Source organism: Macaca nemestrina, chromosome 15, assembly GCF_043159975.1.
Source record: "Macaca nemestrina isolate mMacNem1 chromosome 15, mMacNem.hap1, whole genome shotgun sequence".
Taxonomy (NCBI): Eukaryota; Metazoa; Chordata; class Mammalia; order Primates; family Cercopithecidae; genus Macaca; species Macaca nemestrina.
Window position 1 is genome coordinate 40,631,452 of NC_092139.1, and position 15,445 is coordinate 40,646,896.

The window sequence follows — 15,445 nt, forward strand, 5'->3', positions numbered from 1 at the left end:
ATGTTTCAAATCCTAGGGGACAATAATTGATATGCTTAAATGAAAACAGGTGGACGAAGAGGAAGACAAAAGACTAAAATACCAAGCACTCAAGTTGAAAAGATATAAAAAGTATGTGTAAGTGTGAGTGATTTGAAATATCAAGTTCAGCTGGGCTAAATAGATTAGTTTCTATATTTTCCAAAATGCAATCTTATCTCTCTTACTGAAGTAAACGTAAAGCTAAATAAGAATAAAGATGAGTGTGTGTTTGATAAAATTCCAGAAAGGTTGCTGGAGCCCAGAAACCATGTGATATTTTAAAGATGTCAGAATGTGGCCCTCAAATATGGCAGCTGGTTGTGAATGTTAACCTTTAACTCTGGGGCTATCACTAGATCCCCAAGTAAGACTTCACTATTTAAAATTTTTTCATTCTTCTGTTGCCACCCAATTGTATGGGTAAAGCAGGTTTTATCACACTTTGCAAGTTCATCACGTGTAATTTTATTTCTGCCACGCTAGATTAAATTTAACGGTCACTGAAGTCAGGAGCCACTGACCTTTGCCCTGTTAATGGTTCTCACCATTAATACTTGACCCTAAAAGCTATGTATACAATAAACCATATTTATAGGGTGGAGGGAAGGGAAGAGCAGAAACAAAGTGAATGGAGTGATTATTTGTTTTGCCATGCTGTGCAGAGATTAGGAATGTTCACACAGTCTATACGGATGGCCTGGGACTGGCTGCCTTTTATGGTGTCTGAACAAAACATGAGGATGGAATCACATGTGAGGGTAATACAGTGAGGTCCTAGCGTATCTCAATCGCTCAGGCATTGCTGACATTTCACCTTCATCATGCTTTAACCACAGCTCTTGCTCTCTGGTTTTCTTTGGCTATAAAAGAAGAAAAATAAAGGACACGTATTACATTTAAGATTATCCTTGGCAGAAGGGAAAAAATTGTCAAACAATTTATTTTCAGCAATTAGAATTGTGAAAGCTCCGAGAAACTTATTTTGGGATTGTGTGAAATATCTTTCATTACTCCATCTGACTGAAAGAGAACCAGCAGAAAAATCTTTATGAATTAATATCACCAGCATTCTGTTCTTGTAAACTTTACATGCTTGTGTACACTCAGTTACTTCTGGGGTTAGTTTTCTCTTCCTTAACATTTGGGCAAAATGAATGAATTTGTTTGCTGCTTTTGCTTTCTTTCTTTTACTTTTTAATGTGTTCAGTATCCAGGACATTTCATTATTTGCACAATCAATTAAAAGCCATTTGTTTTTCATTGGTGAGCCACAGCATCTAGGCTGGAGAAAGGGATTCACTTCCTGGGAACCAAGCTTTCAGGGCATTCTGTCCGCCCGTCAATTCTTGGATTAACAGGAAACATTGCTTTCCATGACCTGTGTGTGTGTGTGCATGTGTGTGTGCATGCACACACGAAATAGTGCAATATTAAGAGTTGCTAAAACACACATGCAAATACCACAAAAGAGCACCGAGTTTATTATTAATTTACTCACAGGAACAACCATTATAACTTTTTAGGGAGTGACTAGACAAAATCTTTTCTGAAGCTTAGTATATAATTATTTTGGCAATATACAGCCATCCCAAAAAAAATGCCTAGTGATTAAGGCAAAGAAATTCTCTTGGTCACAGATTGAGGGAGAGTCTTGGGCTTATAAAATACTCTATTTCCTCCATTAATTGTGTCCGTGTGGAGTTGTAACCAAGTAGCTGAAACAAATAAAACTTAAGTAATATTGTTTCCTTTTAAAATATTTTACTTAATGTGTGGAAGAGGTTTGAACTCATTAAACATGCACTGTTCCTTTTGCTCAAGCGCCCCCATCCCCCCCCCCCCAAAGCATACCCCTACTCCAAGTCGGTCCTCCTGAAACATTCCAGCAATGCCTATAGCACCACCATCTCCTCTTCCCTGGGAGGGAGGCTCCTTTAGCCACTCTCTAATTTGAGGTGTACGTGGAAAGGAAAGCAGAGAATGTAGTTAGCCTGGGGCCCTGCAAACCTCTTCTCTTTGACTTGGCCTGGAACTGAAGCTAAATAGTCCATTTTGTTTGACTGTAGTTGCCATGATAATTCTAACTTGTTATACTTCTGAAAACTTTGGTGAGAACTCCTAGTACTTTCAGAAGGATTCTTCTGGTGAAAGAATGAGGTGGTTTTATGAGAGAGGGTACATTTTCCCTACACACGGAAGCCGGCAGTCAGTGGATTCAGACAGGAAAAGCCAGGTGGCAAAAAGAAAGGAGAAGCTGGAAAGAGAAAGCGTGTGTGTGAGTGGAGAGCTGAACTTCTTTTTCTTGTGCTGGCTTGTTACATCTATCCATTCCTTAGACTGCAAAACTCACCAGGGTTAACAGAGAAGCCTTCTCTTAAGCAAATTCCCTCAAGTTACGTAAGATAGAGAAAAGCTTTTTATTTACTTCCCCCCCCCCCCCCATTTCTTTCCCTTATTGTGAAAGAAGCTACAGGAATGGATAGTTCTTATTCCCCTTAATGTAGACACAAAAAGGCATGGGGAGATAGAACAGTACTTAGACCATTTTTAGTAAATTATTTTCTCCCGTAATTGTCTACATGTACAGTCAAGAATATTTGGGGTATTTGGGCAGTGTTATTTAGAGAAAGCAAGCTAAGAAATCTACGTATGACAGAATTACCTTTGGATCTTATAAATTCTAAATGGGGATTATTTCAAAACATATTCCTTAAATATCAACAGACATGTTTTCAGATCATCGAAATATCATCATAGTGATGGGTTCATTCATCTTTTCCTTCAGTGTGTGGTGGATGAGTGAGATCATTCCCCTGCTAGTCTTCTCTTTTAGGGATCAACACATCAAGGGTTTGCGCCAAACACCTTCCGCAGAGAGTCAGGGCTTTGAATTTAATGAGTCAGACTTTTCCTGTTAGGCTGAGTCAAACTTTATTTTCGTCTGTCACCATTGGGAAATGTAGAGCTATGATACAGTCCTTCAGGTTTACCTCTTCAAGTTTAAGGATGCATGAAAAATAAGAAAGGCTATTGACTTTCAATATGATTCATTTCTAAATTCTTTTCAATCTCTCTCTCTCTCTTTTCCTCTCTTTTCAATGTACTGTGGGGGAAGAATGCAGCTATAAATGTGTTATAGACAGTACATAGTGAATGAACCTATTCTTAGGGTATAATTTTCCCTCTTCTTGGTAACACTATAATTTAAATGTACAGAGAACAAGCAAGTAGACCATGTGAGGTAGATCAAGATCTCTTTATTCAGTGAAGAGCTGAACTTCCCAATTAGAAGTATCCTGGCCAATGATATGGCCAGAATTTAATAAAAATATTTTACAAATTGGAGGATATTATTTTTACTATTTCAAAAGGAATCTTTAATAGAACTATAATTTCATTAATTTTTATTGTAGTGAAATATATATAACATAAAATGTATCATTTTTACTACTTTTAAGTGTACACTTCAGTAGCGTTAAAACACATTCACAATGTTGTGCAGCTGTCACTACTATTGTTTTCCAGAACTTTTTAATTATTTCCAAACAGAGGCTTTCTATGTATTAAGCAATAAGTCCTATTCTTCCCTTCCTTCAGCCCTTTGCAATCACAGTGCTAATTTCTGTCTCTATGAATCTGACTATTTTAGGTTCCTCATATAAGTCAATTCACAAAATATTTGTCCTTTTATGTGTGGCTTATTTCACTTAGCATAATGTTTTCAAGGTTCATTCATCCTCTAGCATTCTGTACCATGTGTCAGAATTTCATTCCTGTTCATGGCTCAATAATATTCCATTGTATGTATATACCCCTGGATTTTTTCAAAAACATATTCATCTGTTGATGGACAGTTGAGTTGTTTTCATTTTTTGACTATTATGAATAATGCTGCTATGAGCATTGACATGCAAGTATCCATTTGAATCTTTACTAAATTAAATAAATTAAAGAGTTATTTAATTCTTGGTCATTTCTAATATGTTTCAAAGTGAAATAAGCAGTAATTTGCATTGCCATTAATGTAAGTGGAACTTAATAGTTAAGATCTTGGTCTCTGGGGGTAGCCTACCTGAGTTGGAATAACATTCTGTCACTTACTGGCTTGTTTAGTCTCTCTAAGCCTCACCTTCCTCATATGAAAGTTTAGATAATCATAGTTACATAGGACTATTGTGAGAATTAAATGAAGAAACCTAGTGAAGTGATCTCTACAGTTATTACTTGGAAAGAACCCACTTGGTGCTAGAGAATCCTCTAATAACAGAGGAAGTTCATAACCCCCAGTGATGCTTTCCTAGACCTGCAGGTAGAAGCCGTGGCATAGATTTTACCACTGTATTGCAGGGTAATCATCAGAACTCCACAGAGGTCAAGAAATGAACAAGAAATTCTTATAGCTTGAGAGCCCAAGCACATTTTAAAATAAGGAAATGCCAACTCAGGGTTATTAAAATGTGGTGTATTTTAAATGCCTGTGTCTAACAAATTAACAGTTAACACATATATACATGGGAACACACAAACACATTGACTGTATATGACTTAACTTGGTGATAAGATCAAAAGTCTAAACTCATATGCTTTAATCAATAAGAGGCCTAGGCCAATCTCCTGCTGCCTACCACCACTATCCCATGATAAACCCTGGCAGTCACACAAAAATAAGACACGATGGGAGATTAGGGCTCAGATAAACATGCATATCATTTACTCTAGTGGATTTCATACTCCGATGCCCAAATTTTAAAAACATATGAAAGCGGAGCTTCCATGGTTAAGGTAGAATGGGTTGTAGAGGCTGCCTGACCCACCAACCTATTTCTGTTAGAGACGTTGGGGACACAAACATAACCCATGGCTTCATAAAACAAGTTTAGAAATGATTGCTTTAGTTTAATTTTATAGATGTCCTCCTCTATTCTATAATCTCAGACGTGAGTATTAGGGAGGAGTGGTACACAAAGGTGAAAACTGTTAATTAGTGAAAATATACAACATGTGACCCTGGAGAAATAAACTGATATTAACATTTTAATTTTCAAGAAGTTGAAATTAACACTGGGCACAGGGAGCTGTCAGTTCTACTACTTTATGTAAACTAATTGCCAGGCATGTCTAAAGTCAAACATGTCTAAAAGAATTAACTCATATGCACACAAACATAAAAAGGTCTATATCACAGAATTATTTTAAATAGCTTTAGGTTGTTTTCTCTTTTCCATTTTTTTCTCCTCCTTCTCCCCCTACCACCCCTATTTTTTGTCTTTTTCTCTTCCTCCTTCTTTTAAAAATAATTTTCTAAACCATACAGGTCAGGTCAGATTTTATTACCTCTAGCCAAAGGTGGTTTTAAGAATAAAGAGCAAAGAGCAAGTATCCTTATCCTTGTGCTGTTTGACAGCCTATGTAAATATACAGTCACAAGAAATTCTACAGATGGAGTTATCACAGCAGTGAAAAACTGCACAGATTATACTCTCCTTATGGTATTTACTAATTTTTGTGTGATGAATGGATGCAAGAAGTCATCATTAGAGAACATAATGGTCCCTGATGATGTATTTATGACATGGAAAGATGTCATGTGATGAAGTGTTTACAACCTTTAATGAGGTTGTGTAACAATCTCTTTACAGCCTGCAATTACATTGACTAATTCCTTATAAAAATACTCAACAATATTCTCTCCATGTGCACGTGCTTGATATCACAGCACTTTAGTAACTGATGCCTATAACTGCAAAATCAAGCAGCTTGGATGACTCAATACTCTGTTTCCTATCCAAGGAGTATAAAAGATCCTATGTGTTTAGTTAGTATACTCCAATAAATTCCTCTTATTGGAGGTGACTCGAGTAACTAATACGAGGCATATGTGTCAATATCCTTATGGGTTGGAGAATTTGAGAGGCAAATTTACACCTGAAATAACCATTAGTGTAATTTATTTTTGTTGTAATGACGGGAGAAGTATACATATCTGCACTCTGACATCCAGGAAAATATTTGTACCTGATCTTCCACATCAGTCCCTTATCTAGACTTATCCCTTGTCTTATTTCACTAATTAGCGAGCAATATGACTCAAATGAGGTCCCTAAATGTTAAAATATGGGACAGAAATACCTTCCCTATGAAGTTGTGAATAATCTATTGTATATAACTACAAAGATGAGTTAGACAGCTGGGGAGCTGGAGTTGTTAAGTGGCTAAAAGGTTGAGGTATAGGACCTGAAATGAGTCCCTGAACCTCTTACCAGGAAGTGAGCTTCAGGATGTAGATGAGAAAATTCTGGAGCGATCCTGTAGATGTGTGAGAATTTGAAGGAAAATGAGAAAATAGGATGACGAGCACACAGGGAAAGAGGCAGTAGGATGTAGAAATACCATCTACCAAACTTTCATCAGAATATGAATAAGCAGTTGAAAGTGGTTCTAATCCAAGGGAAGTAAATGGGTTCTCAGACTAATAGAAATTAGTCTACATACATTGAAGAGAAAGACAAAGTAGGGTTACAATATTTACTTTGGAAATATGTAAAGAAGTATAACGTAGGTGAACTGGTTTAAAAGTAGGTAAACTACACAAAACCAATTGAAATTTTATTATGTTGAAAGAGTTTAATTCTTTTCAACAGATGATGATAGACACCACAAGATTTTAATACCACACAGAACGTGGCTAATCCCTTATAATAAGACTAAATAATATAACATTGACAGGAAGTGAATATGACCGGGTGATATGATTATATCTTGCATTTATTTACATCTTTATGATTTCCAAAACACTTCTCATAACTTAATCAAACTTAAGAATAGTCCAGTACATGAGCTAGAAGAGAGATGTTTGTTTGTCTGTTTTATTTTTTAAAGGTAGAAAGTAAGAGCCTTAGAAGTAAAACAATCACTTTCAGGTCTTGGAAGGAATTCATGGGGGAGGTCATAGACTGTCTTTCCTCATCCAAAGGGGATGAGAAAAATCACCATTTCCTCAGGCATGGTGGAGGTACTGAGTGGCCCATGGCCAATCCAACATACCAACTGGAGACACTTAACTCAAAGCAGCTCCACACATGCAGAGAGAGCACCACAGGGAATGTGATGGTTTTTGTTTTTCTCAACTTGCTCCAAGACGAAACACAGTTAATGTGAAAGCAACACAATAGAGCTACAAAAGAAGACCCGCCATGAAAATGGTGTTGAACCTGAGTGTCAGTGTCTAGTAGAAGGGGCACCAGGGCATGTCCTTTATATGGCTCATGGGACAGAAACATCTCATTAACACCATCACATGGTATTTAGTCTTCACCACAAAATCATGTATTTCAACAAGACCAGAAATGTCATTGCTTTTTTAGAGATTGATTATTCTACTCCTCCGTGTCCCCCAGACCTCTAAGAAACTTTGAAAAGAACTCTGCATAAAGAGGAGCAACTGGATTTGAACAGATACTTTGGATTTGAAGACTAATAGGGTTCTTGACAGTAATACCATTAGAGCAATTTAGCTGAAATGCTCTGCTTATAATTTTGTCTGATTCTACCGTGAAAGTTTTATAAAGTCATTTTACTTTGATTCATTGCAAGAAGTCCTAAGAAAAGGAGGTCAGTGGTGTCTTCATAGCTCAGTTGTGATGCATTTTAGTCTAGACTTATGTGCTACTCATTTCTGAGTTACATGTTTCATGATATGTAAGTAGGCAAGTTTTAATGGTATCTTACGGTAAGGTGGGACAATGTCTTAGGTAGGGAAAAAAGGGATGGTGCTGCTCCACCTTTACATTGCGATTCTTGGTCTTCTAGATAATAAGAATAAGAACACTCATTGGTTTGCTGAGAGGGAGTAGGGATTTTTTTTTATTAGTTTCTTCTTCTGTGTGGACAAGCAATGAGAAGCATGGGATTTGCTGCAGTGACCAGTTATCCAAAAAGGAGGACAAATGTAGTAGGAGAAGATGGCATGGTGGCTCACGCCTGTAATCTCAGCACTTTGGGAGTTCGAGGTGGGTGGATCACCTGAGGTCAGGTGTTCAAGAGCAGCCTGGCCAACATAGCAAAACCTCATCTCTACCAAAAATACAAAAATGAGCTGGGCATCGTGGCGCACACCTGTAGTCTCAGCTACTCAGGAGGCTGAGGAAGGAGAATCACTTGAACCCAATAGGCAGAGTTCATGACTTCACCAAAATAAAGAAGAGAAATATAAAATTTAAATAGCACTAATGGTATATGTGGTTAGCAAGGCAACTGAGGAGAAAGATTCAGTGATGGGCACAAAGACTAGAGCAGTTTCTTCTGATTTTAAATATTATTATAAAGTTGTGGTTTGTTTTTCATTTGAATCTCCAATGAAATTAATGGAATTTCTTTTAAAATTCATATTGGAGTATAAAAAAATTTAAAAATCGATTCGACATTGACTTTTGATTGTTGCCTCATCTTAAACTTCAAAGAGACATATTCAATGTCCTCTTCAAAGCCAACATCCTATTCTGACAAAGGCAGAATATTTCACTAGCACTGTACCTTATCCAGGAAGCATTCTGGAATTCTGATTATGAAAACAACAGTATTTTCACAGTTCTGTTTGTAGCACCCTGAAAAGGAATGCATGTTGCAAAACTTTTAACCTGTAGGAATCATGACAATCTCAAATATGATCCCCCACTTAAGAATATCAAAATTGAAAGTAGAGGAGAGAGAGAACAAAAGATGACTTGAATTAATAGAAACTACTGTTAAAAGATAAAGTACTTAGTATTGGATCTTAATTTGTCCAAAATATTTATTAAGAACCTTTTCACATATCAGGTGATGGATGCCAAGCAGAAGCAACCGAAACCAGTATTTGAGAACCTCAGCCTATTGCCAATTTTGGTTTTCTTTTAATTAGAATGATACAGACCAAGTTATATTCATTTGCCTCTAAGGAGCCTCCAAAACCAAACTAAGTATTGAGTGACTTTATAATTTCCTTGAAGAATCCAACCCATTTCAGTATTTTTACGATAAGCACAAGAAGGCTCTGTTTTGTCTTGACTTTGGAGAGTGAAGCGTGCTTCCATGTGCATAATTTCTGTTCTGCCGTGGTAAATGATCCTCCATTGTCAGTCTATCTTCTGAGCTCACAACAGTTTATAGTTTCAGCAAATAATAGTTTCATACTGCTTTATCACATGCAAAATGCTTTTCAAATTATTTTATACTCACTCATTATTCGCTTGTTATGGATGAGTTAAATTGAAGTTTAGAAATGCTAAGTAACAGCCGGGCGCGGTGGCTCAAGCCTGTAATCCCAGCACTTTGGGAGGCCAAGACGGGCGGATCACAAGGTCAGGAGATCGAGACCATCCTGGCTAACCCGGTGAACTCCCGTCTCTACTAAACAATACAAAAAACTAGCCGGGCGTGGTGGCGGGCGCCTGTAGTCCCAGCTACTCGGGAGGCTGAGGCAGGAGAATGGCGTGAACCCGGGAGGCGGAGCTTGCAGTGAGCTGAGATCGGGCCACTGCACCCCAGCCTGGGCTACAGAGCGAGACTCCATCTCAAAAAAAAAAAAAAAAAGAAAGAAATGGTAAGTAACTTCCTTAAGGATTCACAATGAATAGGTGGTAGACCTAGGAATGGAGTCTATTTATGCTTGGACTTTCTATTGCACCTCAACAGTGTGCAAGTAATACAAACATACTTCATACCTTACCTCCTGCCCCAGTTTGCTGTCACTGATTTCTCATTATTTACCTTATTGAAAAATGCCTCATTGAGAAACAGGAGAAAGGCATATTGTGGGTAGAAAGTTTGAGGGACTAGAGAAGTAATGACAAATGTATCTTAACCAAATCTTGAATAGATGACCTGTACTACATGGTTATTTTCCTTGGAAAATATTTCAAAATTTAAAAACTTATTTTTTGACATTTCACATCTAAATATCTAGAGTAGTTTGAAAGATTTTCTTTCTTTTATTTGTTACAAAGTCAATAAAATTACATTCCATTGTGGTTTTAATTTTATTCCAGAAAAGTATTTCAGAAAGGAAAAAAAAATGATTTGTGTTTCAAAGATAAATAAGAATTTTGATCATGCTGTGGATTGAAACTCCAACCCTGTTGAAAGAAAGGGATCTCCTGAACTTTAGTGGACCTTGTTTGTCAGCCTTACTTCCAACCTTGGGGCATGGCCTCTTGACATAACCTACTGAAGGTAAGTGGCTGAGGGAAGGAGATAGGCCAGAGGGCAGAGAAACTATACACCAGCCAGTCTCAAGAAGAGAAGTGAAAGGAAGCTTTCTAAGTCCAAGGGCCTGCTTTTTACAGCTCATCAGGCTTAGGTCAATTGCCAAAAAGGGAAAAAAAAAGATCCCCATTAGGCACAACTTAAGTATTTTTAATTTTAAAAAGTCAGTAAAAGAAAAAGAGTCCAGAATTCAGAGTTTTTGTAGCAGCAAGTGTGTCATTTGAATTTTTTTTGTTCAAAATTGTTATGCCTTGTATTTTAAGTTTAATGTTCATTTGAGTGTGTACTTTAAGTATTGCTCTCATATTCAGTGTCCATCAATTTGTGAAAATGCTTAAAAAGCCATCAAAGATTTTGTGAGACAATTGAGGGAAACTTACTTTGGAATGGTTCCCTGATTTATTTATTACTTTTCAGAAAGTACAATGTAATCAAGCAGGTATTACCCTAATCGAAAGAAATATATACCACTAGAGCTTAAAAGGATTTTTTTTTGTTTTCCTAAGTTTAATTGCAATAATTCAATTTATGATAATCAATAAAATGTGTGAGCCAAGTTTATTGAGGTGTTAACTTCCCATTGCATAATTTCCCCTGAGAATCTTAATTTTTAATTCAAAAAGAAAGTGGAAGATTTGTCGTACAGATGCCAATGAATGTGTGGGGTTAAGGAAAGCACAAAACCCTTTACAGAAATCAAAGTGGGGTTTAGAACAATTCCCTTATCACTTCTTCCCATATCCTTTAGCTCACCATTAATTTTCAGGGGAATGAGTTCTTGAAATGGTCAATATGTAGACCTTTTTCCTAGATTGCTGAAAGAGATATGGGACAGTAAGATTTGGTCTACAGTCAAGAGTATTCAGGGGTGGAGAATATTATGGTTGGCTTACAAATGTCAGACAATAAAAGGAAGTGAGTCTATGAGTTTGACTATGGGTTTAATTTACAACCATACATACACCAGTGTTAAAATAGAATGTGAGTCCTCATGGACTTAAGAAATGAGGCTAAAAGTCCAACTAATGAAGATGAAGACATTTATTGGTAACATGCAGATTTTTTTCTTTTTTGGTAATGGTTATGTAATAAATACATTAGATTGGTCACAAAAATATCCTGATTTTTTGCCCTCTCTATATCCGAGCTCTGTGCAAAGTAAACTTTCAGCTCTGCCCATCAAGAGGAAAATCTATCTCCCCAGCCCTTGAATCTGAATTGACCTTGTGACTTGTTTGGCCAAGAGAAGAATATAGGAGAAGTGACTGTGTGCCAATGCCAAGCCTAGGCTTCAAAGGGCCTTGTACATTTTTATACCATGTGGCAGAACCCTGCCCAGCCACTGTTAAACAAGTCTAAACTAGGCTTGTGGAAGATGAGAAACCGCATTCAGCAGAAATCAATTTTCCTAGCTGAGGGCATCCTAGACTAGCCAGGTTCCAACCAACTGAGTAGTTGGCCATGGACAAATGAGTGAAAGCAGTCAAGACAAGAATTACCTTGCTGACTGGTAGACCTGTGCCCAATGATAAACACTGATGGTTTTAAACCACTGAATCTGGGGGTGGTTTGTTACACAGAAAGAGCTAACTGATACAATGTATGAGTCATACGTTTAGGAACTAACATCAGAGCTGATTTCTGGATTCTAGATACTAAGAATTAATAATATAAAAACTACCATTTACTGATTGAGCACTAAGTAGGTATAAAGTGATGAGCTAAACATGTTTTCTACTCTGTGCTGAATGACACCCTTATGGGATCACATTGATATTATAAGTTGAAATGCCGAGATGGTGAAATTCTGACCCTCAGTACCTCAGAGTATAACCTTATTTGGAAATAGGGCTTTACAGAGGTAATCAAATTAAAATGAGGTCATTAAGGTAGACCCTAATCAATATGACTGGCTGCCTTATAAACAAGCACGATTTGAACACAAAACCAGAGACACAGGAAAGATGATATAAAATTACACAGGGAGAAGATGGCCATGTGACTGGGGCTATGCATCCATAAGCCAAGGAATGACAAAGATTGCAGGAAAACACCAGAAGCTAAAAGAGGCAAGGAAAGGCTCTCCCCTAGAACTACCAGACAGAGCATGGCCCTGCCAACACCTTAATTTTGGGTTTCTAGCCTCCAAAGATATGAGAAGATAAACGTCGATTGTTTTATGCCACCTAGTTTTTGCTACTTTGTTATGGTACTCCTAGGAAAATGGAGGGGCAATGGAGGAATCGGCAGCTCACATTTAAATTATAAAACAATTTCTAATGTCCAAGGACTATGTGGCTGCATGAGTGAAATAATTTCTTTCAACTTACAAGATACATTATCTGATTGTTTATCATTAAGTAGATAATTTTTATGCATGAATCATCAGATAGGTTAACAGACTTACAGATCTGATCTTACACAATTGCTGATGTCTACAACATGTATTTTTAAATCATCTGATTTCATTTGAGCTACCATAGAGTTTTCTTTGTTTATAAATAAGATATAGACCCAAGATACCAGACTAAGGGACTACTAGGCCAGAGGCCATTTGACAAAGCCAGGTTATTACTTCTGAGGTGGAAATAGCAAAATGACTTCACAGAGGGAAGTAGAAGTATGTGGATTTCAGAGTTTGAATATGCCAGTGTTCATAGATCTACAAAGAGATGTAAATATATATGATAGTTAAGAATTAAGTTTTTTTCCCTAAAGATTAGTACTATTAAATGAAAGAATACAATTCTTTTTACACTTAAAAAATAGGCTACACATTTTTTGTCCCAGGGCCAACACGCTGTTGATGTCAACATACTCTGTTTCATCCAGGACAAGGCAGCCCCACTGATCTCAAGCACACAAAGAACCTTCTTACCTCAAGCTTTTAAACAGTATTCTGCCTGAAATATTCTTCTGAAAATATTGGCTTGGTTGGATCCTTCACTAGGAATCAGGACTCTGCTCAAATGTCATCTTATCGGAGGGACCTCTTATCTCCATCATTTTCTGTATGTTTATGCTAGGTTTCATGCAGACATTCATGTATGTGCACAAAAAATGAAATGTAAGCTTATGAGCAGAGGCTCTGTTTTGTTCACTTCTGGTTTTTTTGTTTTTTGTTTTTTGTTTTTTTGAGACGGAGTCTTGCTCTGTCACCCAGGCTGGAGTGCAGTGGCCGGATCTCAGCTCACTGCAAGCTCCTCCTCTCGGGTTCACGCCATTCTCCTGCCTCAGTCTCCCGAGTAGCTGGGACTACAGGCACCCGCCACTTCGCCCGGCTAGTTTTTTGTATTGTTTAGTAGAGACGGGGTTTCACCATGTTAGCCAGGATGGTCTCGATCTCCTGACCTTGTGATCCGCCCATCTCGGCCTCCCAAAATGCTGGGATTACAGGCTTGAGCCACCGCGCCCGGCTTTGTTCACTTCTATATCTCTAAGGCCTAAAACAGTGCCTGGAACCTAGGAAGTTCTGAATAAATACTTGAATAAATGAATGGTATGAATTTTAAAAACCAAGAAGTACTAGATGCCTGATTTCTGGCTGCTTATTCTCTTTGTCTTTCAAACATTCTTAGACAAGATCTTTTTTTGGCCAAATGTGTTATTTTTCTTAGACTTCTTCAGTCTTTCTTGTTGTGCATCTGAACTGATGATTTGTCTGCCACAAGTAACTGCAAATGGAAACAGGTGGTTCACTTTCAATATTGCTAAACTTTGAGAGTATGGTTTTTTTGTATATATGAAAACACTTACAAAAGGCTTACAACACAGTACTCACTGGATTTATGGGCCACAGAGAATCTTAGAGATCTGAACATAGAGCCAGGATAATTTCATGGGGCTCATGGTGTCCTGTGTTTACAAGCCACAGGCACCTTTCCCACATGCTCCCTTCCTGTTCTGATGTCACTTAGTTGATACATCATTAGAGCTGGAAGAGATCATAAAGATAATCTAGTCTAACCTAACACCCTCATTTTACAGTTGAGAAAATAGATGGAGAACATTTATAAGGCTTTCTTAAATTCACATGGAAAGTGCTGTTGTTTTATTGTGGCTATGACAGTGCACATGCCTGTGCCTCTGTGTTTGTGTGTGTGTGTGTATATGTGTGTGTGTATATGTGTGTATATGTGTGTGTGATATGAAGTATGAGATGTTGCTAGATTAAAATGATAGAAATAAAACCCTAGTATTTTGAGAGTATTGATACATCAGGTGATATATATGTGTAGTCTTAGTTACTGAGTCTAACCTCTTTTGTTGACAAAAATAGAAATGGAAGGTTGTGCCCAAGGCACTCAGGTTGTTAAGGGCATAACCTCACAATGATATCGAGAAACTGGTGCAACCTGTGTACCACCCATTCACAGAAGATACTACAGTCTAGCAGTTCCAATTTCCATTCTCTTCCATTGTGATAAATTATTTTTTGTTTCAAAAACTGTTTCCCAATTCTTCTTCCGATGGAAACAGGATCAGCTGCTTGCTAATCTATTCTCTTCTCCAAGCTAAAAAGAACAAGATGTTCATGTTATTCTCCCTTCTCTAAAGTCTCATTCTTGATAGTATCTTTCTAATGTTTATCTTAGTGGGAATTAGCCAAAATTGATAATAATCTGATTAAATACATTTGGAGGACTGTCTTATGAGTCCCCTATATGCATTCTAATATGTCATTTTTTTTTAAGCAGAAACTTAGCTGACATACGTTTAACTTATAGAAATATTTTTAAGTTTTGTTCCTAAAAGATAGCTCCATGAAAAGGCAGACTGATCAAATTTAAGACATTATTGAAGTTTATGTCTAGCAATAATTCATTTCTCGGTTCTTTTCAACTAGTTCTTTTCCCGCACACATCTTATTTTTTGTTAAAATAAAAAGTTACGAGCTTTTGATGTCCACCATCAATTTAGACTTAATTGAAAGCCATTTCAAATCTAATTCTTTGTGCAGATAAAACCACAGCAGAGAATTATAAACAAAGCAATTACCACTGTAATAGCAAGAAATACATTGATTCTTTATTTTCATGGCTTGAACCAAATGCATGCATAGTTTTGCCTAATTGTGACCATGCTTTCATTAAAAAATGTAACAGAGGGAGTGGTGTTTTTCCACCATGGGGTTTGGAAAATAGAGATCCCAAGCTAAATTCATTGATTTCCCAATGTCCTC